The 23,105-nt window shown below is 34.8% G+C and overlaps 1 pseudogene; it reads right to left on the minus strand.

Annotated features, from left to right (window-relative positions):
• Window positions 1-5,327: 5,327 nt before the first annotated feature.
• On the minus strand, window positions 5,328-22,607 carry LOC149201919 (autophagy-related protein 18c pseudogene; annotated as a pseudogene).
• Window positions 22,608-23,105: the final 498 nt, after the last annotated feature.

Consider the following 23,105-nt stretch of genomic DNA (forward strand, 5'->3'; position numbering starts at 1 on the left):
TTCCCCTTTTTCCTAAGATCATGAATTGCATTGTAGTAGAATTTTCTCATTTTTTCTAAGATCATGAATTGCAACGCGACACTCCCGGAGCAGGCATTAACAAATTTTTGAAACAAAAGCTCATGTTAATCTACGAGTCTGGTTAAGATTGTTGGCTGGAATCTCAAGCTGGATAACCATGTGCATTCTTATATATAAGAAATCAAGGATCCTCGATTTATAAATTAGTTTTAACTAGTTTAGATATTCATACCTTTGTAGATCCTCCAAATGCAGAATTGTGGGGGTGTAGGATATTGCAAGCTTATGGATGAACAAGATTTCTCAAATCCCTTGGCCTAAGAAAATCAAATAGAGTTTGAACTATTGAATTCTGCAATAGGTTTAGATCAGCCAACCTTATCCCATAAGAATATTTGGATACAGCCTAGGGATCCTGTAGAAATAATTGGACCTTGATTTTTCATCTAATAAATCCTAATGAAAATAAACATGTGCATAAAATCTACTTCGTAATAAAATTGAAACATTCTTTGACTCTATCATTTATTTTCAATGCAACATTGATTATGAGCATCATGAATTATAATGATGGCACTACCCAAGACTCAGGAAGGTAGCAGGAGACAAGTTTACGGTAAAGAAACCAGCTGACTTAGTTTTGTGATTTCAAAACAATATATGTGCTACTAATGCCTCGGGTAAAACAAACAAGTCATTTAGAATGAGACATGCCATTTACGTACTTCAAGTTTTCCAATGTGACTAAAACATAAAGTGAAACAAATAGTTATTCCAAATTTATTTGTAGATGAAATGCAAACATTCTAATATTCATGCTTATTATATAATGACTCTCCTAACAAGAAGATACTAAGAGCATGAATAACCACTTTCCTTTAAAAAAATCAGCTTTCCTGCTTTGTTTTACCCTTGTCTTTGTCTACTAGTATGTCCTGCAAAATGAAACAAAATTTCAATGTTATTCTAGCTCCACATCAACATTTACAACGCTTTGTTGCAGTTCTCTGTTTGAAGACACACATTCAGCAAAAGATATAAAGTGAACCACCTAAAATTTCTGAATTTTTAGACTTTGTAACATTCAGAAAGATACCTACCATAGCACCAGATGCTAACACATAAAAATATGTGAGTGCTTCATTCATTAAAATGACATCTCCCTTTGGGGGAAGTACTCTGCCTTCATCTCTGAAACTTTCCAAGCACAGGGTGACTATTAGGTTATTTTTTCCTCAAAGTTGTTGTACTGAAGCCCACTAACAAAGACAAAAAATAGGGTATCTTACCATAATTCGACAACACTTCCCAACCGGAAAAGAATATCATGTGACACTCCTTGGAAAAGTTGTTATGTTTGTTGTGAATATCTTCTGTTAGCTTCCATTAGAATGTCTGAAGATATTGGATAGTCCTAACTCAGAAATTAATCAATAAACAACATGCAGAGTGGGATACATAGATGGCAAGGTATTTTTCTTAGGCACAAAATTGGACGATCATAGAACCCAGGAGAGAAATGGTAAGTTTAAAAGTCATGATGCAAAACTGAAACACTAGCTACATTGGTCTGGAGTTTTAAAGTGTGACACTATGGGTGGAATTTGTATCGAGGAGACTTTAATTAAAAGGTTGCAAGTGTGCTTGATATTGCAAGTTGAATGCCAAAATTGCAGTACTTCAATTTTGATCTATGATAAGTTTTGTGCCAAGAATCCATGATAGACACAATAGGAACCCACTCTAGCATGGAAGTTAAACATGTGGTATTAAAGGTTGTGAAGAGTACTGTGATTGTAGAAAATGTATTGAAAGTTGTGGAAAAATGGATAAAGAAGCTCGAGTGGGAAGGTGCTACATGCATGTGTATTGACCTACTAATAGAAGAAGAGAGTGTTCATGTGCTATGGATTCCTAGAGTAGCTTGGAGGTGAGATATTGAGGATAATTTTCAATAAAAGGGACACCAAGGAAGCTGGAATTACAGAACTCCCAAGGTAGTTAATATGAGGTTTTGATACTAACTGATATTAGTACAGTCAACAAAATTCCAAAATACTTACAAATGTGAAAAAAAGAATGTGAGTTGTAAAAGAAGATTTTTGCAGCTATGCATGATGTACACTCTATATTGTATTAGGTATTTATGAAAGAAAAAAATTGGTGGAGAGTGATCATCTTTGGCCAAGATTCTTAGGGTCACTAAATAAAAATTATAGAGCTAGGTGAGTGATGACCAAGTCGTACATGAGATATTCACAATGGGGTGGGCGGGATACAAAATATAAAAATCTATTTTTATACATATTTGTTTTAAGTACACTGGGAATTAGTGACCAAGTCTCATCATTACCTCCATCTATTTCCATTCAGAATTTCCTCCAACAATAACTTAAACATAGTGGAGATTAAGTTAAAAAATAATCCCATATGTGTGTCATGGATGTTACTAAAAATTATCCATAACAAAAAATAACAACTTCTGGTTCAAAGGGTGGGAATTCTTTAGTCTCATTCACCTTAGTTTAACTAATACTCAGAAGTATGAATTGGTTGTAACAACTCTACACATTTTCAGAGTCATAGGGAGATGTTATTTGTTGATCAATTTTTCCAGTGAGAAAAGATATATTTCTTTGTGTTCTTGTTGAAACTATGCTACCAAACACGTAAGTATCAACAAGTCTTCTACACTTTTAGACAGGAGAAACATGTGCATGTGAATGCGTGCGTGCGCATGTGTAAGAGAGAAGCCATTGCAAACCAACCTAGTTATGTTATGTAATTTAACCTAGTTAGCACTCTACTTTTAAATGGGATATATAAGTTCAAAGGAGATAGTATTTAAAAAGTCATCTCTACCATGAATTCTTGATCCATAGCTCTATTACAGTATTATCGTTCCTTTTGAAAGTTGGTGAGATACAAGATTTAAAACGAAGTTGTTATTCATACCTGTTAGGTGCCCATGTTCTGGCATGGCCGGGATATATGACCCCTCCCTCATTTGCATCAGAGAGATCAAAGTAACTAAAGCAATTTTTCGAGTGAAATACAGACACTTTCTAGCCTATTGACTGCTTGATGCATCTACATCAGACACAAGAAAACACATATACACAGATAGATGGATCCAGTCAGTTTTGCAAGAAATAAGAGACAATAGTGAAAAGGGGGCCAAAAATGAAACGGTGATAGAAGGTTTCAAGGGATGAGATACATGACCCCCTCCAGATGCGTGAATATATTACGTATTTGAAATTGATCAGCAATATTCTAATGTAGTATCGATATGGTAAGAAAACAAGAATGAGAAACATGCTTATTGGTAAATTGTCTAATAACATGGGTTTCTATCACTACACTTCCATAGCACAGTTGTAGAGATGGAAAAACGCGTTTCATTTCATTAATTGTGTAATCATGAAAAGAACAGAGCCCCATCCGCAAACACCATATTTTTTTTGCAACTCCTCTACAATTTCACCAATAACCCTAAATCCCTTCCTACACCCAAACTTTCCAAATTGTGTAAATTGGAAACAGTTCCTGAGAAGTCACCTTACTCCCTCAACATCCCCCTCCTCGCCCACCAACTGCTACCCGAGAAACCTTGCATTGGAAAAATCTTCCCGTTTTATGAAATTGCAAGAATAGATTGATGTTATCGGAGTAGTCTGTGTGTATTTATCTTATTCCCTGTTTGAGGATTTTGTTAAAGCGCTTTGTTTGAGAATTCACAAATTTTGTAGCATGTGCACTAAATACATTAAAAAGGAATGAAAAGAACCAGAATCTAGCACAAGATTTCCGAAAAATAAAATATCCAAATTCAAAGTTAGTTTTGTGATTTGAAAACAATGTATGTGCTACTAATGCGTGGGGTAAAACAAACAAGTCAATTTGGAATGATATATGCCAATTCTGTACTTCAAATTTTCCAATGTGACTAAAACATAAAGTGAAACAAATGGTTGTTCCAAATTTATTTGTAGATGAGATGAAAACATTATAATATTCATTCTTATTATGTAATGACTCTCCTAACAAGAAGATACTAAGAGCATGAATATTCACTTTCATTTAAAAAAAATTAGCCTACCTGCTCTGGTTTACCCTTGTCTTTGTCTTCTCATATGTCCTGCAAAATAAACAAAATTTTAATGTTATTTTAGCTCCACATCAACATTTACAATGCTTTCTTGCAGTTCTCTACTTGAATACACACATTCGGCAAACGAAATAAAGTGAACCACCTAAAAGTTCTGAAATTTTAGACTTTGTAATGTTTAGAGAGATACCTACCACAGCACCAGACACTAACACGTAAAAATCTATTGGTGCTTCATTCATTAAAATACCATATTCCTTTGGGGGAAGTACTCTGCCTTCATCTCTGAAACCTTCCAAGCACAGGGTGACTATTAGGTTATTTTTTTCTCAAAGTTGTTCTACTAAAGCCCACTAGCAAAGACAAAAAATAGGGTATCCTTACCATAGTTAGACAGTACTTATGAACTGGAAAAGAAAATCATGCGACACTCCTTGGAAAAGATACACTTATAAATAATAGGAAAAAACAAGATGTTTGAAATTCTTGTGTGGATGGCCTTTGGAAAATCATTTAATGTTTCTTCTTGCTGCAATCGCTCTGTCCTGAATTTCAAGCATATATGTGCCAAAATTTGATCTTGTAATTGCAGTGGCAGCTAATTCCTAAAAGAAAATATTGAAGCTTCCTGAATTGTGTCCCTCTGCAATCAAAATGAAAGTGAAAACCTCATATGGCGTATCATTTTTGCATTGAAAAGAGAGATTATGTACGTATAACTTTTCTATACACAAATATATTAAAAATATATTCCTTACAAATTTCATGATCTGACTTGTGCCATGCACAATTAAATTTGTTATGTTTGCTATCAAGTATGCAGTCAAACCCAGATAAAATAACATGTAAAGGATATCAAATATCATTTCTCTCGTATCTTTAGCATGCAAGTCTCCATATCCAACAGTGGTCAGAGTGGTAATGGAAAAATATATTGCAGTAATATAGTGAATCAAAAGGCTTTGTTTCATAAAATGTGGCAGCACCAATCCATGTCCTACTCAGATCATGATATATTGTAGCAAGAAAATATGAAAGGCATCCAGCAGAGTGAACTACAAAAAGTGTTGCCTGCACAGTTGAGCAAATATGGTTTCAAATTCATTATACCAATGAATACTATTTGCAATTAAATATTTCCTTCCACTAAATTCAAGCAAAATGAAATTATTAGTGTTAAATTACACAAACAATCTTAAAACAACATGTCAAGAAATGGTTGAGTCAAATATTCTTCTCTAGTCTTGAGAATAGAGCAAGGAGTTCCATCAAGGGTGAGGGAAAAGCAGGTGATGCAAGAGTCATGGGAAGTTATGAATCTGATCCTCTTGAGGCCATAGCGCTTGAATCTCATCTTCTCATGGTGCAAGCCTGAGCAAGCCAACACGAAGCTATTGGGAGCATGAGAAATAACACACAAACCCTTAGGGTTTTCCTTCGTCTCAATATCATGCACCAACTTCAAATCCATGAAATTGTACACAAAAATCTTGTGCCCCAACACCACCACAATCTGATCTCATCTTAGCTTCATGGCTTGAATCATAGACCTGAAGGATAATTCCCTAATACAACAATCTGATGATCATCCCAGATCATGACCTTATTGGGTGGGTACTGGGGATTCGAAACTCCACCCACGAGGGCCAAAATATTACATCAGAATAACATCTCGACAACAACAATACCACTATTGTTGAAGACCCTTCTAAAGGTTTCTCTGAATGGGCCATAGTTGTAAACCTAGAAACCCTACTCTGTGCCACAGGAAAAACAACTGAAGTCCAACCTAGAAACCCTACTCTATGCCACAGGAAAAACTGTTGAAGTCCAACCTAGAAATCCTACTCTATGACACAGGAAAAATGGCCGAAGTCGTGGTTGGATGACACGTAGAGAAATGAGCATTATTCACTGGAAGTATCTGGTGAAGATGACAATTTTGGATTTGGATTGAGAGAGAATAGGGGCAATCCTATCACTAGGCTGTGAAAAAGTTGTATTATCACCTTCCATACAAAAGAAAAAGAAAACAACCCAAAAAAAACAAAGCCTTAAAATACAATCAGCTTTCATCTTAAAGAAAGCTCATAATTCAAGCTTTATTTTTTAAAATTAACATCATTGTATAGTTGTGTTATTTGTTCAAGTTAATCTCAAACATCAAATGTGATAATAATCAAATATCAGCATAAAATGTACTAATAATCAAATATGAGCATTGAACATACATTATGCAAGAGTCCTCCCTAGATATTTTATCTTTTGGTCTTTCTTTCAATTTCACGTGCATGAGGGATTGCAATTTCTTGTAGCTTTTAGCCATTAAGAGAATACGAGTATATGTAAGGTCACGTGACGAGTCTATATTGGCTTAGCATGTTATTGCTTGTGTTTGTTATTTTTTGGAAATAATTTTGTTAGCATTAGTGATATTTAACAAAATTATTATTTGTCATGAACTAATATAGAAATACATTATAATAAGGAAAAGTTAAAAGTTTATGATTATTTGAGTATTGTTATTTCATGTATGCAACTTATATAGTTGTGTAGTTGATCCTGTAAGTGGTGCAAAAAGAGTATGTTAGATTTTTGAAATTAGTTGAATCTAGTGACAATTGATGTTTATTGATTTGATCTTGTAAGTGGTGGTGAGATGTTGCATAATAACTATGTGATATTTTCTTATATTAGATGCATCTAGTGCTTCCCTAAAAAAAAGATTCAATTTTCATGAGTTTCCAAGGAGTTTCCAAGGAGTTTTCAAAACTGCCACTAAATCCATAAAAAACTTTTAGAGATAGTTTTGAAAAGACTTATGCAAGACTAAACCACCCCTAAAGGTCTTTTTTGTAGTAGTGTTTTCATTATATGCCCATTACAAATAAGTTAACCAATATAAAATTGACATCAAATCGACATTCACAAGATTGATGAAGGGGAAAATAAGGGAATTTCAAATTTAGAAGGGCACAAGTTTTAGAGATATATCACGACAAAGATCAACAATCAAGATAGTCTACAAATTAGGGTTTTGAAAGGTACATAACTTAGCATTGGCATAACATTGATTAATATGTAAAATATAGTTGTACCCTATGTCTCCTATATAATATGGAAAATAAGGAAAAACCCTCGCCTAATGAAGAAATCATAACATAAGTGGAAAACATAGTTGAGAAAGATGCCCTAGAGGATATGGAACTTGATGATCTTGATTTGTCACCCATGGCAGAGGCTTGGAACATAAGAAGAGAGATCTAATGGAATTTCCATAATTTGGTTTTGTTGTAGTAGTTCGATCAGAAAGTCTCAGGAGAAAAATATATTTGGGTTAATTACCATATAGAGTTAGAATATTGAGATTGTAGTAGAGTTGAACTAGTTCTTTAAAATCAAGAGAAGAGGAGTAGTTCAAGAAAGGAGCTCATAAAAGGTTGGTTAAGGAGATTTTGACATGGATAAATAATTTTTTGGTGGAAGAGGATTATGTGTCTTTTAGTTCTCCAACCATGGAAGTGTAACCACCAATGCTCGGAGGTGACCTAGAATGGATTGAATGATATTGAATAACTAAGGGAATAAGGTGCCATGGAGGAAGCACATGCATTAAAGAGGGGAAAATAGGATTTTAATCCAAATGAAATAACTAAGAAGTGGTGGATGAATATAATGAATGGGATTAATTACAATACTATGGTAATGAAAATGAGTACTAGTGAGGATGGAAACATAGAGGCACAAGTAAAATATCTCAAAAGGTTTCAAAGGTGTAAAGAGAATATCAAATATTTGTTCAAATAGGAGGATTTAATAATTGGAAAGAGCTTGGAGAGAAGAATAGGTGGGGATAATATGTCTAGAAATTTGGAAGAGAAAAATTAAGTGATTGCATAAGAAGGTGAGCGCATTCAGTTAGATGGATCATGATTCTCTAAAGGGAAGCCTCAGTTTGTAAGGTATTGATTAGCTTATGGAGAGAGATATCATCACAACGAAAGAACAAGAAGAAATACTTAGTAATGTGTTCTAATTGTTTGATCTAGAGGAAGGTCAAGTAGAAGACATGATGTAACCCAAGAAAAGTGGATCCAATCCAAACCAACCACCCTATGAATTTTAAAAGCCTAGAGGTAATCCCAACTTTTATTCTACTTTTTACCTGAAAGCACCTTTTCTTAGCAGTTTGGGATATAATAGAAGTGAAAACAAAATGAAGGTAGGAGTACAAGTAGAAGTGGAATATGTTATGTTTGAATTTTAGTTGAAGTGGGGGAGTAGGCATAATTATTCAAACATGCCCATAAGGTTTTATCTTGGTGAACAATCCAACCAATGATATGGTTATAGTAGTTCCAAGAAATTTATGAAGGGTGATGGTGATGAAAAACCACATTGGTTCTTATGTGGATTCGTCTCGAGAGTGAAAAGTATTGTACTACTAGTTTCTAAGTTGATAAAGTTCATAAGAACATTGTGGGGGAAGCTTCTGTAATGGGGCATGAAGTTCATATAGATTTATCCCTAGAGTGTAGCTAAGGCCTTGGATGAATTAAAGGTGGTATTTATAGTTAATTTCTAGAGGCTAAACATTTAACAACAAAAAATCACTAAGCTAAATGAGATTAATAAAATGGTTGGAGAAAGTTCTCAGGAGCATGATGAAAAATTACAAAACTTGATCAACAAACTCTCCTATACTATCCATGAAACTCAACAGAAAGAATGATCCATACAAAGCGTGTTTCTCTTTAATAGTGTATCATTAATGTAATAGTTGTGGGTGACATAGAGGGATGCCTTATCTTAGTCCATGAGGATAGAATCTTTTAGGGTGAACATCCATTTTACTAAGCAATTTCATGCTTGGTAGGATCTAACAAAGAATTATGTAAGGAGTTCCTTCCAAGTAAAGGACATTGGTATTATTATTGCTACAAGGGGTGGCATACGAGGATACATTCGTAGCTATTCATGCAAGAGCATAATTTCAGCAATTTATTTCAAAATTTGTATTTGTCCTCGAGAAGGTCTTAGAGATTTCTAGAAGAGGAAGTTGGTTTCCTTGTCACCCTATAATTGTATAGAATTTCTAATTGCATCTTTAGGATAGGAAATTTTAGCAATTTTAAGTAGAAGTTGGGATGTTGTTTGATTTTTAGGGGATTTGAATTTATCTCAAGAGTTTTGGATCTTATTGTCTCATAATGTATAAATAAATCCCTTGATCATGAGAATGTAGCAATGGGAATGGATAGAAAAGAAATTTGTAGTGTCATTTAAAGGACACAACTCCTAGCCCGTGTTTCTATAAATTATTGTGTGATTGCATGTGAAATGAGTTTTACTATATGGTTATCTAGATCTATTAAGTTATACTATGTATGGACGAGATCATTTTGATCTCTTTTATTTACTAGATTTTTGTTGTCTAACTCGAGTTCTCAATCTCCTTTGGTATCATAGTCAATAGTTGATGAATTGATAGTTAATAATTGATGTGAAAATTGTTAATTTCATGGTGATTAGTGATTGACTATGAGTAATTTGGTTTTAGATATGCCTTAAATGTTGAACAAGGTCAACATATATAGCCAATTCATTGTGAAAACATGGGATTGGAATGTTTGGGGGTTGTAGCACTCCAAGAAAAGGAAATGACATGAAGATTGAAGAAGGTTCGATATTGCCAAAGAATTGTGGCATGTAACCATCCAAGAAAGGGATTCGTGGTTAATGAGTATAGGGGTTAGGGGTTAAGGGTTAAGGGTCAAGGTTTAAGAGGATAAGGTATTAGGGTTTAGGGGGTTCAAGGATTCTAAGCTAGGGGTTAGGGGTTAGTGGCTTGGGGTTTAAGAGATTAAGGGGTTAATTTGTTATGAGTTATGAGTGTACGAGTTAAGGGATTATGGCTTTTGGGTTAAGTGGATAGGATCTTTATTGGTTATGGTTTAAGTTCTTATGGGTTGTGATAATTTGGCTCCTAATCCCCTTATCACAACTATTGGGGGTTCCCCTATAAATTTCTCTCATTTCCTTCCCTCTAGGCCCCCTAGCCCCTATCCCATAAGGCCCTAAGGATACTTCTCATTATATAATGTTAGGATTATATATATCAGTAAACCATGATTGAACCTGTCACTTCTACCCACGCATGCTACCCTTATGTCTGCTTGCCTCGCTCAGTACACCAAAAGATCTGCCTCCCCCAAAATTCATGAGAATTGAACATTTGGAGGCAATAATTTAACAAAAACGTTAAAAGTTTAATTCTAAGTTCAACATTGTATAGGCTTCCAACCTGCACCCTTGTTCTGCTTCTCAAACTAAAAATCCCTCCCCTTTGTCAGTTGCATTGAACATCTCATTCAGTGATTAACCAAAACATGTTGAGAGCCATACATTATCAGTGTCTTAAAACCCACTCATAACCAACATATAACCAACATAAATAATGAGGATATAACAACCATATAAGCCACATATAAACAAGTATATTTACCCATAAAATAGCAAGGAGAAAGAGCTCTTATTGATGATTTCATAGGCCAGCCAGGTATGGGACTTCCACAAACCACCCGACCATAGACTAGGCTGAACCAAATATTTCTTTTATCCAGTCACCCTCATGCCATATTCCAAGCATGAATGTGGGATCTCATAAAACAAATCAATCAAAACCAAAACAGGGCTTCGAGAGGCCAAACCACCTCAACCCTCAACTGGTGATTCCAACTCACGGTCGGACATCACTAATTATCACCATATTAGTCTCTACCCAAGTTATCCAGGGCTCCAGAGCGTTTGTTCCAATGAGGGATTCCAGGACTAGTAACTCAATTCACATTTGTTGTTAGGCTTCTAATGTATTTGTCCAGCCAAGGCTTCCAGGACTAGTAACTGAACCCACCAAGGGCGTTCAGAGCGTTTTTCCAACCAAGGCTTCCAGGACTAGTAACTCAACCCAAGATGTTATAGGGTTTCTAGAGCGTTTGTCCAAACAAGGCTTCTAGGAACTAATAACTCAACCCACAACCAAAGGCACAAGAAAACCAACCAAAAATCAAAAGTAAAACCCACAACACCATGGCTATTCAAGAAATGGAAAGTTTAGGCAAAACCACTGTTAATCTAGGAAATCCTCCATGCCAATGACAAATCATAACCAAATAACCATATGTCATGCATGCCAACACTAATAAGAGAACCGTTAATGCAACTCGGTACCTGCAAGAAAAACATGTTGTAGTTGTTGATCCCACAATCCTCCTACAATTTTATGATTTTCCTTTACCTTCTTGCTCCAAATTCCAAGTATGCCACACTCCTCCAAGATTTCTCCAAGAAAACTCTGTGTCCAAGAGTATGAGAGAGATAGAATATAATGAGAGCTCCAAAAATTCACTAACAAAAATTTACGCAAAAGCTACCAACTAACGCTCAAAAGACTTTTTTATCAATGAGGCCTCTAATTTCTTCATTTTTCCATTATTTTCTTTCATTTTGTTGGGGTTACTGAGATATATACCTTATCTCATGGAGGAGAAGGCCAAAATTCAGAGGTTCATTCGTGGATTAGTGGTTGCATTTAAAGACACGATCAGGTTCGATGAGCCTAGTTCATTGGAGGAGGTCATTCGAAAGCTAAGGAACTGCTATGAACAATCAAAGTGTAGGTCTGAGACTAAGCCAAACTAGAGAGGTAATGCAAATAACAAAGGAAAATGGGACAAGAAGCAAGCAAGGCCTCAAGATTCGGGTAATAAGGAGAATTTTGCGCCACCTAAGAGGTTCAATGCATCAGATAGGAGACAGGGACATTGATATGAGGAGCAGAATAAGGAGCTCGTGCAGTGTTGGACTTGTAGAGGAGATCATCATAGGAGGTATTTTCCATAGTATAAGAGTGGAAGATCTCGGATATACAATTTGTAGGAGGCACATACTGTTGGGGATGTCGATCAGAGTATTCCATGTATCTATACAGAATTGGATAATAAACATGTAGATCATCAGGCATCTATCATTGAGATGGATGGTAAGCTTTGCGACCAAGTTATTTCTATTTTGATTGACCCTAGATCTAATTATAGGTATGTTAGTCCTGACTTGGTGGATAAGTGTCATTTGAGTAAGGAATTGCATGCAGAGTCTTGGTTAGTGCAATTGGTTACAGATACGAAGAATGGAGTTCATCACTGGGTAAGATCTTGTGTATTTTATTTGAATGGTATGCCTACCACAACACATTTGAATGTATTACCATTGGTTTCATACAATATGTTGTTGGGCGTGGATTGGTTGTGTCTTCATAGAACTAAGGTTGACTGTTATGATAAAGCCATTAAGTGTGTTGATGACAATGGAGAACCAAGAATCTTGCAAGGAAAGAAGAAAGCCACATTAGTTAGGATGGTGACAACTATGCAAGCAAAGCGCAGTTGTAGAAAAGGTTGTAATTTATTCGTAGTACACATTTCTAGTGATAAGGGTAAGGAAGTTGAGGATATAAATGTGTTGAGTAGGTACCCAGTTCTACAGTAGATAAAGTATGTATTTCTTGAGCACATTATAGAGTTTCCACCTCATAGCGAGGTAGACGTTTCTATTAAGTTAGTGCCAGGGGCAGCTCCAGCATCAAAGGCACCTTACAAGATGCGCACACCTAAGTTGGTTGAGTTAAATTTGCAGCTGAAGGAGATGTTGGACAAGGGGTACATTAAGCCGAGTGTATCACCATGGGGCACACCTGTTTGTAAAGAAGAAATATGGTACTCTCAGATTACGCATTGACTACATGCGACTGAACAAAGTGACCATCATGAACAGGTACCCATTACTGAGGAATGATGACTTGTTTGATCAACTTAAGGGAGCACCAGTGTTCTCTAAGATCGACTTGAGACTGTGATACCATCAAGTATGCATCAAAGAGGAAGACATTTACAAGACAACTTTCTAGACCAGTTATGAGCATTATGAGTTTGTGGTCATTCTATTTGGCTTAACTAATGCGCCAACAACATTTATGTTCTAGATGAATAGTGTGTTGTGTCCGTATTTGGATATGTTTGTTATTGTGATCATTGATGACATATTGGTATATTCAAAAAATGAGGAAGAGCATACTGAACATTTAGCAACAGTGTTGAGGTTGTTGAGAGAGTATCGACTGTATTACAAGCTCAACAAGTGTAGTTTCCTTCAGACTGAGGAACAATAGTTGGAGCATGTTGTCTCCAAGGAGGGAATTGCAGTAGATCCATAAACGATAAGAGCCATCATGGAGTGGGTAGCTCCTAAGAATGTGGATGAGGTGATATCCTTCATGGGGTTGGTAGGCTATTATAGGAGGTTCATCAGGAACTTCTTAGAGATTGCTTATCCTATCACACCATTATAGAGGAAAGGTAAGAAGTTTGAATGGATAGAAGAGTGTGAGGCTAGTTTCGAGCAGCTTAAGGAGTTGTTGAGTCATGCACTAGTGTTAAAGATTGCAGATCGAGACAAATAATTTTTAGTATGCGCAGATGCTTGCAAGAGAGGACTTGGTGGAGGCCTTATCCATGATGGATAGGTGGTATGTTATGAGTCGCGGAAACTAAATGAGCACGATAAGAACTATCCCATGCACAATATTGAGTTGGCGATGATTATGCATGCATTGAAGATGTACAGACAATATCTTATGGGTAGGAGGTTCACATTGATGAGTGATCATACCGGGTTGTGATATGTATTCGACCAACCAAATCTGAATGGTAGCCAGGCTTGGTGGTTGGCTACGATTAGTGAGTTCGATTTTGAGATTAGGTATATCAAAGGTAAAGAGAACATAGTGGAAGATACTCTTAGCAGGAGGATACTAGTAAATCACTTAGCAGTTATGAGCTCCTATGGGATTGACTTACAGGATAGGACCTTGCGGGTAGGTTAGCAGGATGTCAGATATATGGAGATTATGCATAGATTACAGCAAATCACTAGTAAAGGTACAGGTACAGGTATGGGTATAGGTACAAGTCATGGTAGATGTACAGATACATGTGCAGGTGCACAGGATGTGGACTCTTACCTTACAACAGATGGACTGGTCAAGTTCAGGGACAAGATATATGTGTCAAACAACAGTGAGCTCAAGAAGGTGATTTTGAGGTAGTTTGATGTGAAACCATATTCGGCTCACCCAGGTTATCAGAAGACATTAATTGTAGTGAAGAAATTTTATTATTTGCCGAATTTGAAAAGGGATGTAATAGAGTTTGCGGCTAGATGTTTTGATTTTCAGTGTGTGAAGGCAAAGTGTAAACATCTAGGTGGACTGGTACAACTGATTATGATTCGAGAGTGGAAATGGGATGTCATTGCCATGGAATTCATCATAGGGTTGCTGAGGACAGTGAGACAACATGATTGCACCATGGTTGTTGTGGACAAGTTGACAAAGGTCACACACTTCATTCCAGTGAAGTATACATTTTCAGCTAGCATTGTAGCACAAGTATTCATCCGAGATGTGGTTAGATTGCATGGTGCTCCAAAGAAGGTTGTGTCAGACATTGATGCGAAGTTCACTTCCAAGTTTTTGAAGGATTTTTTATAGACTTGGGCATAGAGTTGGCCTACATTACAACTTATCATCTACAGACAGATGGACAGACAAAGAGGGTCAACAGGATATTGGAGGACATGTTGAGGATGTATGTGATGCATCGGTAATGAAAGTGGGAAGAGTACCTTCCTCTGGTAGAGTTTGTGTACAACAATGGTTATCAGGAGTCATTAAGGATGATTCCTTTCAAGGCATTATATGGATGGAGTTGTAACACTCCCATCAGTTGGAGCAATCTGGTGAACAGGGTAATCACTAGACTAGACATGTTGACAGACATGGAACATGAAATGTAGGTGATCAAGAGAAATCTAAAGGCAACACAAGATAGGCATAAGAGTTATGTAGATCATAACAGGTTTTTCAAAGAATTCTAGGTTTGGGAACAAGTGTATTTGTGCATCAAGTTGAATAAGAGCTCCTTACGGATTGAATCATGTGTCAAGCTAGCACCAGGGTTTTGTGGACCCTTCAGTATCGTTGAGAGGATTGGACCAGTAGCCTATTGACTTGCACTACCTTCGACAGTGAAATTCCATGATGTTTTCCATGTATCATTGCTTAAGAAGTGTGTTAAGGATGTTGATCATGTGATTGACTGGTTTGTATTGCAGGTGGAACCAGATGGAAAATTCCAGCCGAAGCCTCAATGTATATTGTATAAAAAGGTGCTCATGCTCTTGAACCAAGAAATGAAGCATGTTAAAGTGAAATGGAAGCACTTTGGACGTGATGAAGCTACATGGGAAATGGAGGATCCGATGCATGCTATGTATCCTTATTTGTTTGCTGGTTAAGACAAAGCAGTTTTGGTGTGATTTTGGTATATGCTTTGGTATATCTTTTGATATATGTTTTGGTGATGTTTGGTATATGTACATATAAATATGGATTTAAATACAACCATGAGCTATGTTATAAAGCTCCAATAAGCAGTATGGGTGTTATGTCATTATGGTGTTATGTTTTCATGTTGGGTTGCTTCTCATCAGGTTGATCATTTTAAATACTGCATCGAGCTAAGTTATAAAGCTCCATCAACAATATATTTTTATTAAAGAAGTTTTGTGGTTATAGGTGTTGTTGAACACTGAGGAGGGTGTTCCCCCAAGGGGGACGGTTCTGTAAAAACTCTGGTGAAAATTTCATGTAATAAATGTAAATAAAGGAAAAGTAATAACCACGAATGATGGGACACTTATTCCAAGATGAATGTTGGGAAAAATCCTAGTGATAGGGGTCACTTGTGATTGTTTCTAGCTAAGGAAATTGATAAAGGCAATGGCTAAGGCTTTACAAAGACAAAATGGCATTTATGGCACAATTATTTATGAAAATAACGGAAATTAGGAGAAAAATGAGGTGAAAGGTCACACGTTGCATGTGAGGAGGAAAATGAAGGAAAATAATGGAAAATGAAGAAAATAGAGCCATCATTCATAAAAAGGCTTCTGAGGATCGGTTGTTAACCTTTTTTCAGTTCATGTTTGGAGCTCTCTCATTATTCTCTCTCTCTCTTATACTCCTGTAGACTTATAGTTTTCCTGGAGCACTCTTGGAGGGTGTGGCATACTTGGATTCATAGAGAAAGAAGGAAAAGGAAGGGCAAGAAAGTGAAAGAAGGCATCGAGATCAGTAGCTACATCATATTTTCTTGCAGATACCGAGTTGCATGTATCCTTCCTTCACTAGTTATGGCATGCATGGCATATGCATGTGGTTTGTTGGTTGTGATCTATCACTGGCATGGAGGATGGTCAAGATTGACAATGGATTGCATAGCCTTGCCATTTTCAGGATAGCCATGGATTTTATGGGTTCATTTCATTGTTTTGTTTTGATTGGTTCTCATGTTTCCTTAGCTTGGGTTGAGTTACTAGTTCCTGGAGCCTTCATTGGGAAAATGCTCTACAGAGCTGTAATAGCTTGGGTTGAGTTACTAGTCCCGTAGCATTGGTTGGACAAACATTACAGAGCCCTTGGTGGGTTGAGTTACTAGTTCTGGAGCCTTGGTTGGAAAAACGCTCTAGAGCCCAACAAAAACTATGGGCTGAGTTACTAGTCTTGGAGACTTGGTTGGAACAAACACTCTGGAGCCCTGGATGGCTGCAATAGAGACTGATTTGATGATGGTTTTGTGATGTCCAACCGTGAGGTGGAATCATTGTTTGATGGGTTGAAGTGAATGGCCTCTGGAAGCTTTGGATGATTATTTATTGATATGTTCCATGAGATCCCACATTCATGCTTGGAATATGACATGGGAGTGAATGGCTGAAGAGAGATTTGGCTCAACCATTCTGCGGTCTGGTGGAACATGGAAGTCCCATCCAGGGTTTGTATTTTTCATCATTAATGAAAGGTTATTTCTCCTCATATTTCTATGAGAATTTTCATGGATTATATGTGGTCTATATGACTGTACTTTAATGAGTATTTTTGTTTCTATTATGCTGGTTATGAATGTCTTTTATGAAAACAGCTATGTATGGGTCTCATCATGATTTTACTTGTAATTTAATTATCAATGTATCTATGACCTAATGGATGGAATGGAAGTTGATGTTTTGAGGCATCAATGGTCCTTAGCAATTCTTAGCTAAGTATGAGACCGCTATGCTCAGAACTATTTTTTACACCTATAGTTTACATATTCGTGATATGTTTGACAAAATCTCTGTCATAGCTAGTAGGGGTACAATCAAGGTCTTAAACAAGTATTCTCTTTAGTACTGTCATTTCCATGTTATTTTATTGTTCTAAAGAGATGGTTCAATTCTCAGGAATGACCTGGGCTCTGGGTCTGAAAAAGTGGCTCAAATCCTGGGGAGGCTGGCATAGCACTTACAAAAAGAGTCACTAGATGCTGGCAGGCAAGCTTGTGAGAGCGACTGGAGGTTTCTAGATGCTTTCATGCCTATAGCATGAGAGTGACCGGGGGTTAAGTTGTCCAAAAGCTCAATGGGGCTCAGGGGAAAGCTACCTGAAGCATTGGCATGGTTCCCTAGGGTCCTAAAGCTGATGTTGAATGTTTGTATGGTGTGTTTGTGTCAGTTCCACTTCCTTCATGTGAGTTAGGAGGCCGAATCATATCATAGTGGCCTCTCATTGCATGTTTACCCCTGCTGACCGGTTGCTTGGGTAGATGTGGGAGGAGGGTGTTACATAAACCTTGTTATGAAACCAATTTTTATTTATATGCAAATATAGACATGCAAACAAAAGATAAATAAGTACACAAGATTCTTCTTGAATAAAGAAGTTATGTTCATTAATTATTATATCATATACATCCACCGAATTTCTACTATTATCTCTTATTACTTCACATTACAATGACCCAACCATGAGTATATAAGCACTAAAATTTCTAAATATGGAATCATGCAAACTCTAACTTTCTTTTCCTCATGCAAACTATGACTTGACACTTTAACTAAACTTTTCTAACTTCACTTTAACATAAATCAACATTTTTATTTTCCTTAACTTAGCTTTTCTTGACAAGGCATTACCTTTTTAACTTTGACTCACTTGACTTCTAATATTAGACTTAACTTGTTTTCCTTCACTTAACTTAACTCTTCATACATTGCATGCATATGAGAGTACTTACTATTTCTATCAAGTGAAACAATTTTGATCTATGACAAAGTTGCGATCGATGATAGTAATATAATAAAATAGGAAATTTGGTGATAGGTTTGTATGAATTATGTGCTCTTATAATTTAAATTGTTATACGAGACTAGATTTCACTTGATTATATCAAATTTGAATATTTGACAATTGTTAGGTCGGTTAGGTCATTTGATTATATAAGATTACTTTCATTCATATCATTTTCATATTGGTTATGTTAAGGAATAATTGTATGGAATGTTTATCTACATACTTCAATATGTGTTAAACTTATGAATTTTGATAATCATGAAATATAAAAAGTGAGGTGTAGTATATAGTCGCATAGTTTCAGATTGAGAAAATTGATGAGATGAAATGAGTCATGACGCACCACAAACCTATAGTGATGGGCCATATGGGTGTGCTAAGTCAACCTCTAATGTGGGTGACTATAGGGACATGAAAATGGCTTTTTAGGTTAATTTAAAGTTTATGTTAGAGGCTCTCTTTCGACCTGATTCATAATTTATTTATATATATCTCTATTAAGTGAGGAAGATAAACCACATAGTCATTATTCCTAGTTTGAAATGATAACAATTACTAATATTACATGGTTTCTTGATAATTCATTCATGGTTTTCTAATTACTAGATGAAAATATTTACCAACATCTCAATACCTAACAATAAATTAATATAAAAAACTATTAAACTGCATTTTGTATATATATATGTATATTTTACAATATTAGTAGAAAGTTGTTTTAAAATAAGAAATAATTTAAATACTAAAATATTATCTATGAAATAATTAAATTATTGTTATTTATCTCTTGGATATATTTTTTCAATAGTGGAAAGACAACTTAGATGTGAGTATAAGACATATGCAAGAATCAAATTTCTGATTTTTCATTTAGAAAGAAAAAAATGAAGGTTTAAAATTCATATATGGATGAATTTGTATTTTATTTTTTTAGATTTCTTTATGTATAGCTTTGAAACACACACACACAAACATATATATATAGAAAATAATTGAGAGGATGTTATTTTTTTTATCGTTAATATTGTATCTAATTTCTTGCAAATTTATATCAAATTTTAATTGAAGTAATTTACAAATATTCACATATTTAAAAAAAATAAAAAAAAAATAGCTCATGGAGTGTAACTCAATTGACGATCACCTTGTTATGAAATATTATGTAAAAGCATGAGATTCAAATTTCAAATCCGCTTAGACCAACCATTTTTTTTTAGGATGTGGTATGTATATTGTAATTGTTTTGAAATCAAATTATTTTTAATTTATTACATTATCTAAATTTTTTATATAATTTTCAAATAAATATACATTAAATTAAATATTTAAAAAATAATTAAAAATATTCTAACTTTTCAAATGTTATATTTTAATTTTATAATCAATTAAAATATTAAGATAATTAGCTTATTCCAATTTTTTTTGTGAACTTGGCAAGACTACATCTTCAACATGTCCAATATATTGGCCATTCAACGAATTGAACTGATTGATGACTTCACGTCAACAAGTGCCTTAACAAAGCAACTGATTGATGACTTCACGTCAACAAGTGCCTTAACAAAGCACCCAATCGCCATCTATCCAAGACCCCGTGGACAATTTATTCTAATTTTATATTTAGTTAAACGATTAATAAAAAAAAGAAAAAATATAATATAAAAGAAAGAAATTGACATAATTAACTTTGATGTTGTTTGAATATCTATTTTCAAAAATAAAAAATATAATTACCATTATCTACTCATGGAATTTAAGTGCTAACTATGTTAAATGAGTTTCGTCTTAATTGTCATTGTCTTAAATGGGTTTTGTCTTAAAATATTTTTGTCTCAAACTGATTTTGTCTAAAATATAAAGTTTTGTTTTAAAATATTTTTGTCTCAAACTGATTTTGCCTTAAATATAAAGTTTCGTCTTCAAATATTTTTGTCTTAAATTTTATATTTAAGAAAAATCAATTGATATTAAATTTTAATGTAAAATAACTAAAATAAAAAGTGATTTTCTAAGACAAAAGATTTGTTTTGTCTTAAAAAATGTCTTAAAAATACCCATAGTGTAGTAGTGTAACAAAGATAATCATAACATAATATAAAAAAATTCTTATAAATATAGATTTAGAATAAAAATCATCCTAACATAATATAAAAATGTCCTAAAAGCTTCTCAAATTGCAAATATGAGAAAAATAATCCCATTGGTATATTAAAACTGGTAATTAAAATGTCTCCAAATGGGTGATGACATCAATGTAATTGTCATACAAATATTATTTGATATTTTTTCTAAGGTTCAATGTTTATTAATAAAAATTATGGTTGAGGTTTAACCTAATTTAGTCTCAAGAAAAAAACAAAAAAGTCCTAGAAGCTTCTCAAGTTGCAAATATGAGAAAAATAATCCCATTGGTATATTAAAACTAGTAATTAAATGTCTCCAAATGGGTGATAGCATCAATGTAATTGTCATACAAATATTATTTGGTATTTTTCCTAAGGTTGAGTGTTTATTAATAAAAATTATGCTTGAGTTTTAACCTAATTTAGTCTCAAGCAAAAACAGTTCAATTCCAATGCCTGCAACTTTTATTAACAGAAATAAATAATACAAAAAATCACATGTTCATTAACACTGAAACAGAACCACACATGAAATCCAATCAAGGACCAAAATCTTTTGAACAAGCATCACATCTTGCCAATCATCAAGGACCAAAGTCTTTTGAACACGCATCAGATCAACTTCGATGATGGGGTGATTAGTTTAAATTGTTATGATCAGGCTTCATGAGTGACTGAGATATGGAGGTATACCAATTTGATAATTCCTTTTCCCTTGAATTAGGATGAGCCAAATGGTATTTTCAAGTGCAAATAAAAGTAGAAAATAATTTCATCAATCAGGATAAGAAAATGATACGTTTAACCTTCATCAATGAACCTGACCATGGTTAAATAATGTTGTTGTGGAAGATTGATAGTGCATACTCCATATGGTATTTTAAATTACATGCCTACCAAGTTATTCATTTCAATGAAAACTTTGTTATGCAATGCATGCCTACATACTTAATATTAATATTGTTATGCAATGAATACCTGTATACCTAATCCCTGCATACATAATATTGTTAAACCTATATATATTTTATATTAATGATTCGTAATTATTTTTACCTACCCTCAATCTTTTTCAGCAATATTTTTTAATTATATATTAATTTTAATTATTAATTTGGTTTATAAAAATTATATATTTACCATTTAAATGGCATAAAGTAACTTTTAGTGATTTCTAGCTTTTCTCTTACCCTATTTAAATATGATTAACTACACACCATTTTAGACGTTTCTCATCATTTTACACTTTTGCTCCTCATTCATAGGAAGAATATACTGCTAATTATTCCTCAATCAACCTTTTGTTCCTTTCATGTATGTCATACTAGTCATAAATAATAGATAGCGTAGCTTCTATATATTTGACTATGTTCCTTGTCTTCGAAGCAACATGATTCTAAATTTAGAGTATTTTTTTATAACACTAATTAAATATTGTGTCGATAAAAAAACATCAATTAAAAATAATATGATACCTATCGAAATTGCCCCACACTCATAAGATGGAGACCATTTTGTGGTTGTATATTCTTCATCACATTAGATTTATTCTTTCTTATTTTTTTGACGCAACCGTGCATGATACATTAGATTTATTCTTTCTTATTTTTTTGACGCAACCGTGCATGATACGAGGCTTTGTTGTGTAGACTAATAATTCAGCATCCCCTGGGCCCTACCAATCAAACAACTGAAGATGCCCATCAATCATGCGAATGAACACGTTAGCCTTCCAGAACAAAGGAATATGTTTTTAATATTTTTTTTCTGATTCACAGTACAGATATGTTTCATAGCACATACGCTATTGTGCCACATTGGTGGTGGTATTTATTATGCCGACACGTATTATGCATTAAATCATATATGTTTTTTTCTTATATTTTTTTCTTGAGTAGTCTGTACTGCGACTTTTTGAAGTTGACGTGAGTTCCTTATGGATGGTGATACATGCATTCCATAACATGTATCCAACATCACATCCGATATCTCCGACGTGTTTACCTAATTTTCCGATGCCCGCCGAAACAGGCCCTATACCGTCCACATCTCCATTTGTCGCCATCGTAGACCGTGCATCCAATTAAATTTTGAATTTTAAATCTGCTGCGCCACTGGCCTATCGTCCGTTAGCGTCTCAATTTGAAATTTGAATTTGAGTTTTGTGCGCGCCTACATGAATGTACATGAATGCCCATGCCTGGGAGGTTGGGTTCCTAGTGTCTTTCTTCCTCTTTTGGGCTGGGTGCTGCTGGACGATGGCATTGCTTGGCTTGTGCAAATCCACATCTCATTCAACAAGAATGATCCTATCAAGGGTGGGATCGCATGAGTGATATTTTTCATTTTCCAGTAAGATATTTTGATAGAGCAGCAAACACAATTAGCAAGATATTTTGATAGAGCAGCAAACCCAATCGGCTGTGGATATGGGGCGCACATCATCCTATAGGGTCACATACATATTTTCCAAAGAGTTAAGTTTAGGCAATTGCGATAGAGCCAGATCTGTGCTCGTGAACCAATTCCGGTTCTCGAATCAAAGTTAGCCAGTTAGAACCCA

Source organism: Pinus tabuliformis, chromosome 2_1 (assembly GCF_031772625.1).
Source record: "Pinus tabuliformis cultivar Carrire ecotype Pingquan chromosome 2_1, CPIR1, whole genome shotgun sequence".
NCBI lineage: Eukaryota > Viridiplantae > Streptophyta > Pinopsida > Pinales > Pinaceae > Pinus > Pinus tabuliformis.